At 38.5% G+C, this 14,881-nt stretch overlaps 1 protein-coding gene across 4 annotated transcripts in view; it reads left to right on the top strand.

Annotated features, from left to right (window-relative positions):
- Positions 1-992: 992 nt before the first annotated feature.
- LOC124594111 (GTPase-activating protein skywalker) overlaps positions 993-14,881 on the top strand; it is a 309,749-nt gene continuing 295,860 nt past the window's right edge. For 2 of the 4 annotated variants that reach the window (XM_047132465.1, XM_047132463.1), the window contains exon 1: positions 993-1,203. The gene's annotated coding sequence lies outside the window, so the exon portion shown is untranslated. The remainder of the gene's footprint in view (positions 1,204-14,881) is intronic. The other 2 variants (XM_047132467.1, XM_047132466.1) reach the window with 1 other exon arrangement.

The raw sequence follows: 14,881 nt of genomic DNA, 5'->3' as shown, positions 1-14,881 counted from the left end.
TGTGGATGTGTAAATGAATGCGTCTAACTAAAAATGTCACTCTTTGAAACATGAATCCTCCATTTTTAGTGAGTGTATACATTAGAATCAAAATATTTTACTTCGTTACAACGTAGCCAATGATTCAGTTGCCCGGTACGAGGACGAACTACTTCATTTGTTTGGAATAAAATCTAACAAATTTTGAGATTCTGAAATATCTGGAACTGCACAAACTGATTATTCATTCGTATTCAAGAACAGCAATTTTTCACTGGCAAATCTCGCGTTTGGTCTTATTTACAGGTTATGCTGCGTTAACAAATGCGGCTAGTCATGTACGAGTTCATGATCTAAAAAGGGCAATGGCGTTTGTTGACTTCGCTTCAGTGAGTTGGTGCAGTCTCAATAGTACTGTCAGTGATCTTTGTGGAATGCAGCGCATTTTACTTGTTTGGGGGAAGCAACATACCATTCATTAATTCTATCGCCGTACTTAAATTAATTTATATCGCCTTTTATTTCAGGGTAATGACATAACTGGAGTCTGCATTGTATAGCAATTTTGTCGGAAGTGTGTATCTTTACTCAAGTTCTCAATTTACGACTGCTGCGAGCTATTCACTTGACATACATTGTCCAACTGTCTAATTTTAAAACAAAAACGCAACCTACGCTTTTCTAATGAGGCTGATTTCTTATGAACACTTCTCTACCCCATATTATTATCTTCAAATCGAATTAATTTTCTTCCTTTCGGTGTTCGTCTTCCACATTGAATTGCAACACGTTTGATTTTGGAATTATTTAAAATATGAAACAGTATGAGCAACTGCTCATAGTTTTTAGTGGTATCAATAATTTCAGGAATATGTGTTGAAACGCACGGAGCAGCAAACTCCGTCTATTCCAAACTGCCGCCACTTTTAGTTCTACACGGTCACCGCTACGAACGCTGCAGTCGCTCCAAAGATCTTACATTCAAGAATAGCGATTTTTTACGGGAGAATCTCGCGTTTGTTCTCATCTGCGGGTTAGGCTGCGTAAACAAATGCGGCTAGTCATGTATAAGCTCGTGATCTCGGAAGGGTAATGGCGATTGTTGACTTCGTTTCAGTGAATTGTTGCAATTTAATTATTCTTTGTGACTGTAGTGCTGCCTTAGTTGATTAAGAAGTGACAGCTAGTTTTGTGTCACGGACAGTTATACCTGTGAAGAAAAAAGTAAGTGCATTTTTTAACTTTTTTAGCGTAGTGTAGCTAATACGCTTAGGAAGCGTAATGTGCCTCCTTTAAAAAGGGCAGTCAGTCACTGGGAACGGACTAAAAACGCGGTCGATTAATGGTTAGGCTGTAACTGCCTTAGAAAGTAGACTTGCAGAAAAGTAAATGTATCTGTGCCGAACTGCTTGTAATAGTTTAGAGCACTTTTTATTGTGTATTTTGTTATCGCAGACATTTCTCACTGTTCCAAAATTTCTCATTTGAATTTAAATTTACGCTTGTGCCATACACATAGTAGGCGTTGTCGGCTGCGGTACTGTCGCAGCAGCGTAAGTTTAGTTATGCATTCGAACTTTTATCTACGATAGAAGGTGGCCACTACAAGTGTTCAACCGTATTTCTTTAGGTTCCTTGGTGGACTTCCAACATGTTCACATATATTATGTAAACAAACAAAAAAGAAACTTGCAGCCCGATTTGAAAATTGCATATTGTACATACTTCCCGTACGCTATAGAATTAGTCCTTTTAGTCAGATTTTTTCCTTCGACCCCTGTGTAAAACTTTGTGTAACTGGATGCTGAGGAGGTGGTTTCTGTGCATGTTATAATTTTTGTGCGTTAATCTTGCTCAGATGATTTCGTTTTGTTACAGTACTCTTACCGTTTATTTTAGTGTCTTCATGGGAAATCTATACTGCAAGCGCCCATGTCGAAATTAAATTTTATTTGCACGAAAACAGTTTATTCAAAATATAGTTTTGTATCCATTTCAAGTAAGCAACAGCTTATTCTTTTTTTCTGAAGTTCGTTTATGCCCAAGGGCAGCATGATCCATTTCTATTGTGTGTATGAAACTACGTTCCTAGTTCCTTCACACTGTTTTGCTGTCTTGATAGCATTAGTATTTAATGGTAGTAAACTGTCTGAGGCTCGTGCAGACCATGACATCGTTGCTGTATAGATTTGGGACAGAAACCATCTAAAGTTTTGTAGATACTTGTTCGCCTACTTCATTAGTATATAAAAACAAATCACTCACACTATTTCACAGATGTGCACAGCATCGAACATTTTGAGCATGGTGTATGTTAAGTCAGCATACACAACTACGGGCTTCAATATATATCACACAACACATTTTGCTCCTACTGTAATCTTTTGTATGCAACCTATAATGGCAAAATTTTAAAAGTATTGTGCCTAATTAGTTGTTTTATATACCTTGTCATACATGTGTAACTGTGTTTTTTTTGTGTTTGCTGCATTTGAAGAGTCGTCCTATTTTCTAGTCCCCCACATCTGACCTCATCTGACAGTAACGTCTAAAATTACATGTTTATGATACCCCAATGGACACAAGATGGAATTAATTGCAGTGATACTGTTTACCTTCTGAAGAGATTCAGAACATACATTGTGACGGTCTTATTTGTGCGTACTTTGTATGCAGTTATGTCTGTTGGCAATCCTATGAGTTGTACTTCTGCATTGGAAAATAACACATTGTTACCAAAAAATTTGAAGATTGTTTCTCCAAATACTCTTATAACTAATTTTTGTTCTATAATAATTGATGTAAATACTACTTTTCAAATGAACCAACAACTAAATGAATGAATGACATTCATGTTGGTGAAAGAACGTTCTCAACATACCATACTGCTGACGCACATTTGAAGCCAGTGCATACTTAAACTGTTGTTGCTTTGCTCAAATGATGGTTAAGGCATCCACATATCACATTTAAGGGGGTAGGATGTCAAATGGGCCAACTTGGAGCAGGAGAGGCACCACAGGGCATTTTAATTTCCACTGTCTATACTTTTACAAATAAATTCATAAAACTTTTAACAGCATGACCAGGAAGGATTCAGGATTCATACTCATAGCAGTGGAAGCTCAAAAACGTAACAAAACATGTTTTTCTTACATATGTTAATTTCATCATTTTTTCACTTACTACTGGCTGCATTTGTCACTATAGGTACACTTTTCTTCCTAAGTGAGAGAGATTCTTTGATGTCTTTTGCACAGCATACAAACCATAGTTACAGGTGTATGAATTTAATTTATGAAAAAATGAATGAACTGTTACATTTTAAACTTCGTGTTTAGAAAAATTTCAAGTTTTTTAGTTAGTTAATTATCTCAGTTTTTTCCACTGTTTTGTAATAGATTTGGAAAATTCTAGAGCTTCATACACTAGTAACTACTGTTTGTATTCTATGAAAAATTCATCGAAGAATCTCTCTTACTTAAGAAGAAAAGTGTACCTATAGCAACAAACGCAGCCAGTAATAAGTGAAAAAATGATAAAATTTCGCATGTAAAAAAAAAGGTATTTTGCTATGTTTTTGAACTTTCACTACGATGAGTGTGAGTCCTCAATCCTTCCTGGTCATGGTGACAAAGTATTATGACTTTATTTGTAGAAGTATAGACAGTAGAAATTAAAATGCCCTTTTGACGTCCTACCCCCTTAAATGATGTACACTTTATACAGTCACCCTACATTTTCAGATGTGCCACACTTATCTTCAAAGATACATCGAAGGAAATTTCTTTTACGACTGTCCTATTTGGATGGTATGCAAGAGAATAGTTTTAAAATTGTGAATAATTTTCTTTAAATTACACTTTCTTTTATACAATAACTATGTTACTTCTCTGCTGCTTCTTGCTCTGTTTACGGCTGGTTGCTAATAGCTCCTTTATCCAGTACATATACGAAACTGTCATTTCTGGAAAGTATTATGTCTGGAATTTTGATAAATTTTCCAATTCTGTGGTTGCAGTATTTTCTATCATTCAGTGAATTTGGTAGAAATGGCCAGCTTACTGTAAAAATGCATTAACTCATATTATGCTAATTTTATTTATAACTGCTGTCTTATCTGCCCTTTTCTGACATCACAAAGACTGTGAGAAATAAGGCAGTAATTTTAATTGTGCTCTACATAGTATCTGCATGTAATGGAATAATCATACTCTTTTTTGTCGAACACATTAAAGAAGTGAACTAACAGTAACTTCCAACCCAGAGTGGTAGTCCTGCATGTGCTGACAGATTACTGCAAGTATTTCTTTACTTGGCTTTTCCTACTTTTACTGAACACTCTCACAATTTCAGTGATTCCTTTGCTTTATTTTTTTTTTTTATTTTGCACTCACATGGACCACATAAATAACTCATAATCATCTATTAGCATTAGGTAAGCCGAAATTAATTGTTACTGAAATTTCTAACCTCTGGCCATCGTATTCCAGTCTCCCCCACCCCCCGCTTTCTTTCATCTCATCCTAAGTGTCCTAGAAAACTGTGTTCCTTATATAAAGTTATACATTACACCAGGAATACAGTTTCTGAAGAACTTACACTAATTCTTTTTGAAAAGGGTACATATTTGGTGTATGTGATATTATTATGTGGGTCGACAGAAGCTTCCGATCCCACGCGTCGGCTTTGACCCATGACGTAAGGGTGTTGTCGTGTGTGGCGTCATGACGGCGCGGAGTTTGGTTTGAGTGTGGCTGTCTCCAGTTCTGTTTTATCTTATTTTATTTACTTTTCTGATCTGTTCATTCTATCTCGTGAGATTTTTTTTAAAATTTAAAAACACTTATTACTTATTTTAATTATCTTTTTCCTAGAATTTCTGTTTTAGTTTATTATATTTATCTTTCTGATCTGTTCGTTCTATCCCGTGAAATTTTTTTTTTTTTTTAAAGACAAAAAACACTGATCAGCTACTGAAGCATCTTTATCTTCTATGGGTTGCAGGGGTTACGACCCCTGGGGAGGTGGGTGGGTATTCACACATGGCTGTCTTCACTTACACGTTGTAGCTACGCAAGGCGTCGAAATTTGTTGATATTTAGTTTGCCCCCCACCCAAAACACCCCATTTCCCGCGCTTGTCCCGTTAGTGTCATTAGGCTTCTTGTGGAAAGTGTGTGTGTTTGTTTTTGTTTCCGCCATGTTTATGACGTCATGGGTCAAAGCAGACGGGTGGGATCGGACGCTTCCGTATTTCCTCTTATGTTTTATCCAGACATGTATTGATATATCCAGATTAGAACTGCAATACTTTTTAAGTAATAAGGTGGCATGGACTTAATTTTATGTTCTTATAAATGAAATCACTGGTAATGCAAAGGACTAATTGCTACCTATATCACTGGATGATGCATCCTTGTTCCTCAGCAGAAAGCCATTGTGTAAGGTGACTCAGAGTTTGAACATGGGGGAAGAGTGTTCTCAGGCCATCTAAATATATATTACCTCTGTTGTCCTGTGATCCATTGAAACAAATTCCTGGTTGTTTGCTGTTAAAAGTGTGGACCATTTCAATTCCCAATGATAATCGAACCTGTCTTCATGCTTCTAATAAGTAGTAAAATTGTTGCCGATAGGCTATGAAAAAATACTCTTCCCTCATTCTGTTGAAAACTTCATGTGCAATGTACACAACCATAAGTTCACGGAGAGTGGGGGATGCATAAAGTACACTGGGGGAGTACAACAAATACTATTGCTCAAAAAGCTCCTGCAAATTATTAGTGCACAGTGATATGGGGTGTGTCCACCCTTCACCCTTATGACAGCTTAAACTCTGCTGGGGACACTTTCAATGAGGTTTCTAAACGTCTGTAGAGGAATGGCAGCCACACTTCTTCAACAACTGAATCCAGTGAAGATAGTGATGTAGACTGAAATTTTCCAGGTCACTTGGATCTACTAAGGAGACTGCTTACACTACGCTTGTCCGTCCTCTTTTAGAATACTGCTGCGCATTGTGGGATACTTGCCAGGTAGGACTGACGGACTACATCGAAAAAGTTCAAAGAAGGGCAGCATGTTGTATATTATCGCAAAATATGGGAGAGAGTGTCACAGAAATGATACAGGATTTGGGCTGGACATCATTAAAAGAAAGGCGTTTTTCGTTCCAACAGAATCTTCTCACGAAATTCCAATCACCAACTTTCTCCTCCAAATGCGAAAATATTCTGTTGACACCGACCTACATAGGGAGAAACAATCATCATGATAAAATAAGGGAAATTAGAGCTTGTATGGAAAGATATAGGTGTTTGTTCTTTCCGTGCACTATACGAGATTGGAATAATAGAGAATTGTGAAGGTGGTTCGATGTATCCTCTGCCAGGCACTTAAATATGATTTGCAGAGTATCCTTGTGGATGTAGATGTAGACATAAGGAGCAAAATCAACATTCCAGCTTATCCCAAGGAAGTTCCATGGGGTTCAGGAATGTTATTTCCACATTGACTCACTGATGCTGCTTCATGACAGGGTGCACTGCTGGCCTGATAAATCCATCATTATCTCTGAGATGTTCCTCTAAGGTAGGCAGTACACAATGGTGTAAAATGTGTTCATAACCTGCTAGATTTAACGTCTCCTTAAGCGCAGTAAGGGGACCATATACTAATTATGATAAACATACCTATACTGTAACACCACTTTCTCTGTCTTTCGCTGCGGAGCATACACATGGTGACAGGTAACATTTTCCAGACATTTGCCTAACCCCAACTCTTCCGTCAGATTTCCACAGAAAAATTCTCTCTCATCACTTGTTTCTAGGCATCTACTGTCCAGTGGCATTATTCACCTCAAGTATTGCTTAGAATTGAGTATAAATATGAGTGGCTTATTAGGAGCTGTGTGATAATTGCACCCCATTGTTTCAACTCCCTATGCACAGTTATTCTTCTAGCTGCACAGCTGATAGGACTTTGAAGCTCACAAGTAATACCTTCCACTGATTGCATGCCATTTTTTACGGCGACCCTGTGTAGTGCTCTGTGGTACCTGTCAGTCAGTATGTGAGGTCTGTCTTGTTTTGGTTTAGCTATTGTTGTTCCTTCACATTTGCACTTCACAATCACATCACTAGCGTTCAACTTGATCAGCTTTAGAAAGGTTGAAATGTTGTTACACTGGTGACGTTCAATGACTAGATATAGGTATGTCCAGATACTTTTGACCATATAGTGTATGTCCACATGGAGAGGTATCTGTTGAATTATTTTGAGTATAGTTTAATATTTAAATTGTTTGATTAGAGTTCAACATTCAAATTGCTGTCAGCAACATGAGCTGCTGCTTAATTGTATACTAGATTGTATACATTGTGTTACATGCATTACATCTTGCAGTGAAAGAAGGGGGACGATGATCATAAAAAGATATGAGAGTTGTACTTTCGCATATAGTGTGTAAATTTGTATGGCACGAGTGACTGGGTTACCGCAATTGGCAAGTTCAGCCACCTGAATTGGAAAATACGTTGCTATTAATTTAAAGGATTTCATTTAAGAACAGCCTTTTCTCGTCCATTATGAGCTTTATGCAGATGGATTGCAAACAAGTATTTCTAATTATGATGCAGATTTGTTGACTGTGGTCTCATCTTAGGTGGAGATTTCTATCACAAAACTCAATAGTGAGATATTGTGAGTATATTCTCTGATATTTTATGGACTACGTTGTTGAATCATTGCACAAACAATTGAAATCATTTAAATTAATTAAATTAAATCTTGTAAGGCATACTGAGGCTTATTGAAATAATTTTAGTAAATGAGATCACTTACAAAATATTTTGAGCAATTCTTCAGTATAGCCTTCTGAATCTGGACCCCGAACTCATATACCATACAAAAGTACACTCGCCACCATGACAGTGGGTTCTTTGATTTGCTCCAGAAGGAGACGACGTGGAACTTTAACATATAAAACATTAGTTAACTTTTATTAAATATAGATAGGAAGATTTATTTAACTTTGTATAATCCCTTTCCACAGGAATGCTCCGAATATTTACAACAGTCACTAAATAGTGAGGTAATGTTTTGTACAAATAAATTTACAGAGCTCTTCACTTGAAGGATTATTGATATGATGTTCACATTAATGTCCTGGATAAGGCGTTTAATAAATTGGTGGTCTATCTAAGAAGGTGCAGTCATCTTGATCGTTGACTGCGAACTGGGTCAAGTATTCCTCTGCTCAGCTGTAAGTAGACCATAATTGTGGTGAAGCTGTAGAAGGCATGCCTTCACTGGTGTTGCAAATTTGTCAGCGACTTCACTATTCTTTGGTTTCATTGTGAGGTGCGAACCCACTCCTCAGACAACACCTCACCGAGATGGATCAGTAAGTGGCATAGAGAATATTTAAGGGAGAGTTGTGTGATCTGTCATAGGTTATTTTTGTTTTTGGAAGAGCATCACAGAAATGTTCAATAAACTCCAGTGGGAGGCTTTACAAGAAAGAAAGACATTGTGCATCCTGGAGAATATTATTAAAAATCAAAGATCCCACATCCCATTACAAATGGAGAAGTTTTTTACTTACTCAGAGATAAGGGCCAACATTCCAGCCAACTGTCATGTCAGCAAAATTTAATGACTTCTCCCTTATTTTGAGGGACTAATTATTTTTCCTCTAATGTCCTATTTATGAATGTGATAAGATGGGACAGTTTTTTGTGGGAGTGTTGGGGGGGAGGGGGGGGGGAGATGTTTGAGTCACACTCTACCAGGACAGATAAAACAGTTTTCTACGTTAGTTACTTGCTTATTTTGCCACTACATGTTATGTCTTTGGGTTAATTTTGAAAAGGCGCTTTAGAGGTTCTAAATCAACAGTTTTTATCATCAGCAAAAGACACAAAATAACCTACACTGCCCTTGCTCTGCGATTGTGAAAAGACGTCTGTACTCTTCACCAACACCAGCCATGTAAATCATCCATTATCCACCTGAAGATGATAGTGTGAACTATCAAAACACATAGTGGCAGAAATAAACAAGTGACTGACACAGAAACTGTTTTATTTGTATTGATCAACAGTCACAGCCCTCATAGTGCCATCACTTATCGATGAAATATTCACACTCTACCAGGGGCCATCTGATGGTTTGCAGAGGACAATTGTAAATGAATCCACCTGTACATAAATTGTCAAAGTATGACTAAATAATACTATTTTTTTCATAGTGTAATGAGTTAACAATTCCTACCTGCCATCTTTTACACATTACAATAGTGGAAATTCTTCTGTGGAGTAGGAATTGTCTATGAGAAACGTTTTCAATTTACGTTACTGTCGGTCAGCTGTTTTATATCAATGCGTAAGTGATAAAAAAAGTTTTGTTGCAGCATTGTGCACACCTTTTTGTGCCAAAGATGACCTTAATATGAAGAAATGAATATAAACAGAAGATAAGTAAATGGATAGAAAGGGAGATGGATAAGATCAGGGAGCTGGAGTTGAATGGACTTTTGACAGTGAGATCAGTGGATGCATATCCGTGTTGTCCATTTCCCATTGAGGACAGCTGCTAATGGACGGGATACAGAATCACAAAGCCCAGCAGACAGAATGGTTACTTAAGCCACAAGGGAAATACCCCAGCCACACCAATATTTCTCTGCAGTCTCTACAGCATTTTCTGGGAAATATGCCCACCTGAAAATGCTGAGAATTGCCACAACAGCTAACTATGGAACTAAAGTCTATTATATACTCGAAGACCCTGGAGACCAGGCGATTGATGCCATACTCTGTGTCGACTGGCAGGAAAAAAGTGCTGGAAACAGAACTGCAAAAATAAGAGATCTTGGCATTGAGAAATGGTACTTGTGGTGGTGCTCAAGCACAGGAAGAGATGATATTAGTGATAAGACAGGCAGAACAGAAACAAGATGGGACATTCAGTTTGTAGACACAGAAGCAGCAGCTTTCTGATACTAGACACAGAAGATGGGAGGTATGATGAAGCATTCTTTCAGCTTTCAGACAAAAAACATAGCCTAGCAGACACTGCAATGTGTGTTATGAGAGATCAGTGACTGAGCTGTGGATGCAGAATGGACAGTGTGTCTGTAAACCATTTACCACAGTAAGCTGCCTGTAAACATGACACTCTTCATCTGGTTGCCAAGGACACAGGGACATTTACAGCAGCAACCAGATCCCAAGCACTGTGTGTGTGTGTGTGTGTGTGTGTGTGTGTGTGTGTGTTCAGGAAGTGCTAGACTAATTGATAATGGCATAAACAAGACCTCATAACATGTAAAATAAACAAGAAGCCAGTTATACTGTACTGTCATTTACGAGGAACCAGAGCAAATAGTCATTGTTGTTTCATTTTACTGTTTTCTCAAAATTGCCCTTAAATTAAGAAGCCAGTTATACTGTACTGTCATTTACAAGGAACCAGAGCAAATAGTCATTGTTGTTTCATTTTACTGTTTTCTCAAAATTGCCCTTAAATTTAGATTTGTGTCCCTAAAATCATCCTAAATTATGTATAACTGTTAGTTAACTATGGTTAATAGTTTGTCATAGTCTTTGCCCTCATTCTTTTTGTACATGGCAGTAAAAGGGGAGAGAGTAAAAATGGGAGATGTTCAAAACAACCTTATGATTTATTCATAGAATCTGTAAGTGTTGGGTGAGAATCCAATATTTTTTTGGTCTATTATTGCTACCATTCTGTGAATGCAAGTGGCAACTCATTATGCATTTTAGTGTGTTCAAAAATTTGCCAATTTGAGGTGTTTTTCTGTACTCTTACTAGCAGATGTTTTGTGTACTGCAGTTGCTAATATCTTTCAATATTTGAACAGGCCCTATCTAAAGCTGTGTGACATATAAATGTATCTCGTAAAGTCAGGGAGATCTGGTCTTCACTCGTGATGAGTCAGCTGCTTATAGGAAATTTAACAGGGGAAACAGTTTTGGTACAGGGGGACAAATTACACTGAAGTAAAACTGTAATAAGATTAAGTATTTATTGCTGGTAACCACTGAAGATTTTTTAAAGAAGTTATTACAATTGTGATGTAGGTAAACCTAGGCAAGTGGAACCAAGATTAAGCTATTCACTCAAAAGCAGAATCCATACCTAAGTTATCACACTTATAATGAAGCACTTTCACTGTACTTCATATGCACATAACAGAAATTTGTTGAGAGCATGTCAAATGCATAATGAATCATGCTAGCATTCAGAGTAGAGATTTCTCATGTCTAGTCATACTTCTTGCCAATAACCTCAAAAACAGCATTGTTGTCAAAATACCACATGTTACGGTGCATGTTGTTTTCCTCAGTTTTCCTAGACACGACTGGTGCATATACATTACAGTTATCAGAGAACAGATATCCTTGACATGTGCTGCGTCTGACAGACAGGATGACATGAAACTATGAGTTTTCTTATTGCATCAGAGTTGTCATCACTTCGGTTATGCCACCATCAGATCTGTGGGAAATATCAAGCTTAGCATTGCTCCTTTTTGTCACATGTTTGGCTGTTGTGAAAAAGATATCACAGCTTTTCTAGATGATGATGATGATGATGATGATGATGATGATGATGATGATGATGATGATGATGACTGACAGACTATTGCATTAATTTTAAAAGTTAAAGAGAGTGAGGGAGACTTTTTGTGGTGGATTGTGATTTAACATCAAATTACATATGTAAAGGTTCAGGGTTCAACCCACTGTTGGTCCTAAGATTGTTCTTGTCATGTATCACTTCTTTCACATAGTTTGTGTACATGAAAAATGCCAACTTGAACTGTGGTCAGATTACAAGTTAAATTCAGTGCTCCTGTGCAACTGCATTGGATAGTCAGTTCACAAGGTAGAGGAAGAGGCATACCACATTAATAGAAGCAGGCCTAGTAAACTACAGTGTTGCTCAAAATATCCTTCCTATTGGGAAAGCATATTTGCAAAGACTGATGTACCATAAGAGACCATAGGGTATTTTATTCAGTGTTTATGACTGAAAAGATAAACTGTAAATAATAAATGAAGCAATGAGGGCCATAGGAGAAGGTCGATTAACTACCCAGCAGGAGAAAGAATGCAATTTGAAATACACTGCAGTGACAAAAGTCATGGGATACCTCCTAATATCGTGTCAGTCCCCAGCAGAAATATTGAACCGTGCTGCCTCTATTGCTGTCCATAATTGCGAAAATGTAGCTGGTGCAGAATTTTGTGCACGAACTAACCTCTCGATTACGTCCTATAAAAGTTCGAAGGGATTCATGTTGGACCATCTAGGTGGCCCAATCCATATACCTTGGGCTAAATCATTTGCCTGAATTGTCCAGAACCTTCTTCAAACAAATGGCGAACAATAGTGGCACGGTGACATGGCGCATTGTCACCCATAGAAATTCCATCTTTGTTTGGGAACAATAATTCCGCGAATGGCTGCAGATGGCCTCCAAGTGGACGAACATATCAATTTCCAGTCTATGATAGGCTGAATTAGACCGCAGGACCCAGTTCATTCCATGTAAATACATCTCACGCCATTATGGAACCACCCCAAGCCTGCACATTGCCTCGTTGACAACTTGGGTCCATGGCGTCGGGTGGTTTGCGCCACGCAGAACCCAAACCATCAGCTCTTACCACCTGAAACCGGGACTCATCTGGGAGAGGCGATGTCGTGCTATTAGCAAAGGCACTTCCACTTGTGTTCTTTTAGCGTCTTAGTACAATTTCGGATTGGCTCCACCTACTTATTACAATCCTAGCAGCATGGTTCTAATTTTTTTCAATGTTAGGTTTCAAAACACAGGACCATTTCTGTAAGAAGGTCGTTCTAGCATCTTACATGAGTATATGAGAATGTTCCAAGTAAAAGATATGCAGCAACACTGTGGGTGTAACAGAAGTCTTAATTCAAAAGTAATCACCAGAGGCCTGAGCACAACTTTCCCATTCTTTCACGAGCTGAAGAATTGCCTGTTCACGGAATTCCAGTGGCTGTGACAGGAGACAGTCTTCCGTTGTGTACTTCAGTTCGTCGTCGTAGTTGATGCGCTTCCCTTTGAAGCGGTTTTTTTTTTAATTTTTTTTTTAAAATTCCAGGCTGCAGAGTGGGTGATCAAGCTGCTCCTACTTGAACTTGACCATTACACTTTATGTGACCTTGGAGAGGTATGGCCACGCGTTATCGTCGAGCATAATCTTCTCTCAATCAGCAGCCCAGGCCGTTTGCTCTTGACGAACTTGTGTAGGCAATTGCATATTCTGTGCTCAAAGAATTCGATGCGTATCGAAAAAGACGGCGAACATACCTTGCCTGCTGAGGGCGCAGCTTTTTAATTTTGGGGGAGGGGGTAATTGACGACCCCTCATTCGTTCGCTAGAGGTCTCTGTACGGGAGTTGACGACACTGCATTCGTGAGCCTAGAGGTCGCACTACGTTATCCCAAAGCGGCATATGCAAATTTCAACCGGTTTGGTTGTTACAACGTTTCATACCTTTTCATTTGAACATTCCTTATACGATCTCGTACCACGATACTAGCAAATTAAATTATCAGTTCTTTTAACCAACTGGAAAGTGCACCTGTCTGAGCACAAAGCAGGAGAATATGTTCCTCTTTAAAATACTAGGCAGGAAAATGGAGAACCTGCTGCCTTACTTCTCATTCCGCTTTTCTCACCAAAAAATATGGCATACGAACATATTCCCGCTCTTGTAACACAGAACATTCAAAATCATTGTGCCCAGTCTCTCTTTGTAGTGAAGCCTTCGTACTCTGCATCTCCCTTTCATTTGCCACATACTATCTGTGTCTCTCCCCTACTGTATTCTTCTTCTCCCATTGATACTTTACCTTGTCTGTCTCGCCCACTGTCACTGTCTTCACCTCCTTGTCTCGCTCATCATTACCACTGTCTCGTTCTTCGATGCTTTCACTGTCTCTCTGTCCCCAATCATTGTATATGTCCCATTCCTTTGCTCTCCCATTTCCACTATCTCTTTCTTTCCCGCGTATAGTCCGCTTTCTCTCTTCAACTACCTTTGTCTGCTGTCTACACATGTCGTTGGGGATGGTTTGCTCAGAGTTTTGACCCCTAGACTGGGAACTTAAAAACTTGGACGAAGGAGGTGGCTGTCTCCTCTCTCTTTGGCTCCCACTGCTACTGTCTTTATGCATCTCTCTGCTACTCACTTTCACCACAAAAAAGCACAATATGTTCGGATGCTAAAATTTTTAGTGAGGAAGGTGGAATGAGGCTTGAGGCACCTGATTCCCCACTTTTATGTCAATCTTTAAGAGAGGAGCATATTCGCCTTTTTTTGTTTGCTCTGTCAGGAGCATTTTCAGCTGGTTCCCGTTTTTCCCCTGGTACAGCACGGTGTGCTACTTACGTAAAACGAATTTTGTAGGACAGATAAATTTTGACAGTTTGTTTATATAAGGCGAAATTTTTGCATAATTTGACAGATATAAACAGCAAGTACACATAATATAAGGGCAACACAAATCGTCTTCCATCCAACGCAAGTTTACTTTACACTTCTTTATGTAAAAAGGCGCAACATTTTAGCACACACCTACAGTATACCAAAAAACCGCGATGTTTAATCATCAACTACAAAGAATTTCGCATGACAGAATAATTTTTGTGAGGCGCTTACGCCACCAGGTAACAACATCGAATAATTTTCAGGTCAAGACAACTTGTATGGGCGTGAAGTCCCCGTTATACAGAGACAGCGCATCATAAATCTTTGTCGGGGGAAAATGGCGACTAAAAACATAATTTAATGGCCTCCGAATCCTTGCAATGACCCCAAACTCTTGCCATGTG

Source organism: Schistocerca americana, chromosome 2, assembly GCF_021461395.2.
Source record: "Schistocerca americana isolate TAMUIC-IGC-003095 chromosome 2, iqSchAmer2.1, whole genome shotgun sequence".
Classification (NCBI taxonomy): Eukaryota; Metazoa; Arthropoda; class Insecta; order Orthoptera; family Acrididae; genus Schistocerca; species Schistocerca americana.
This window is presented reverse-complemented; position numbering and strand designations above follow the sequence as displayed.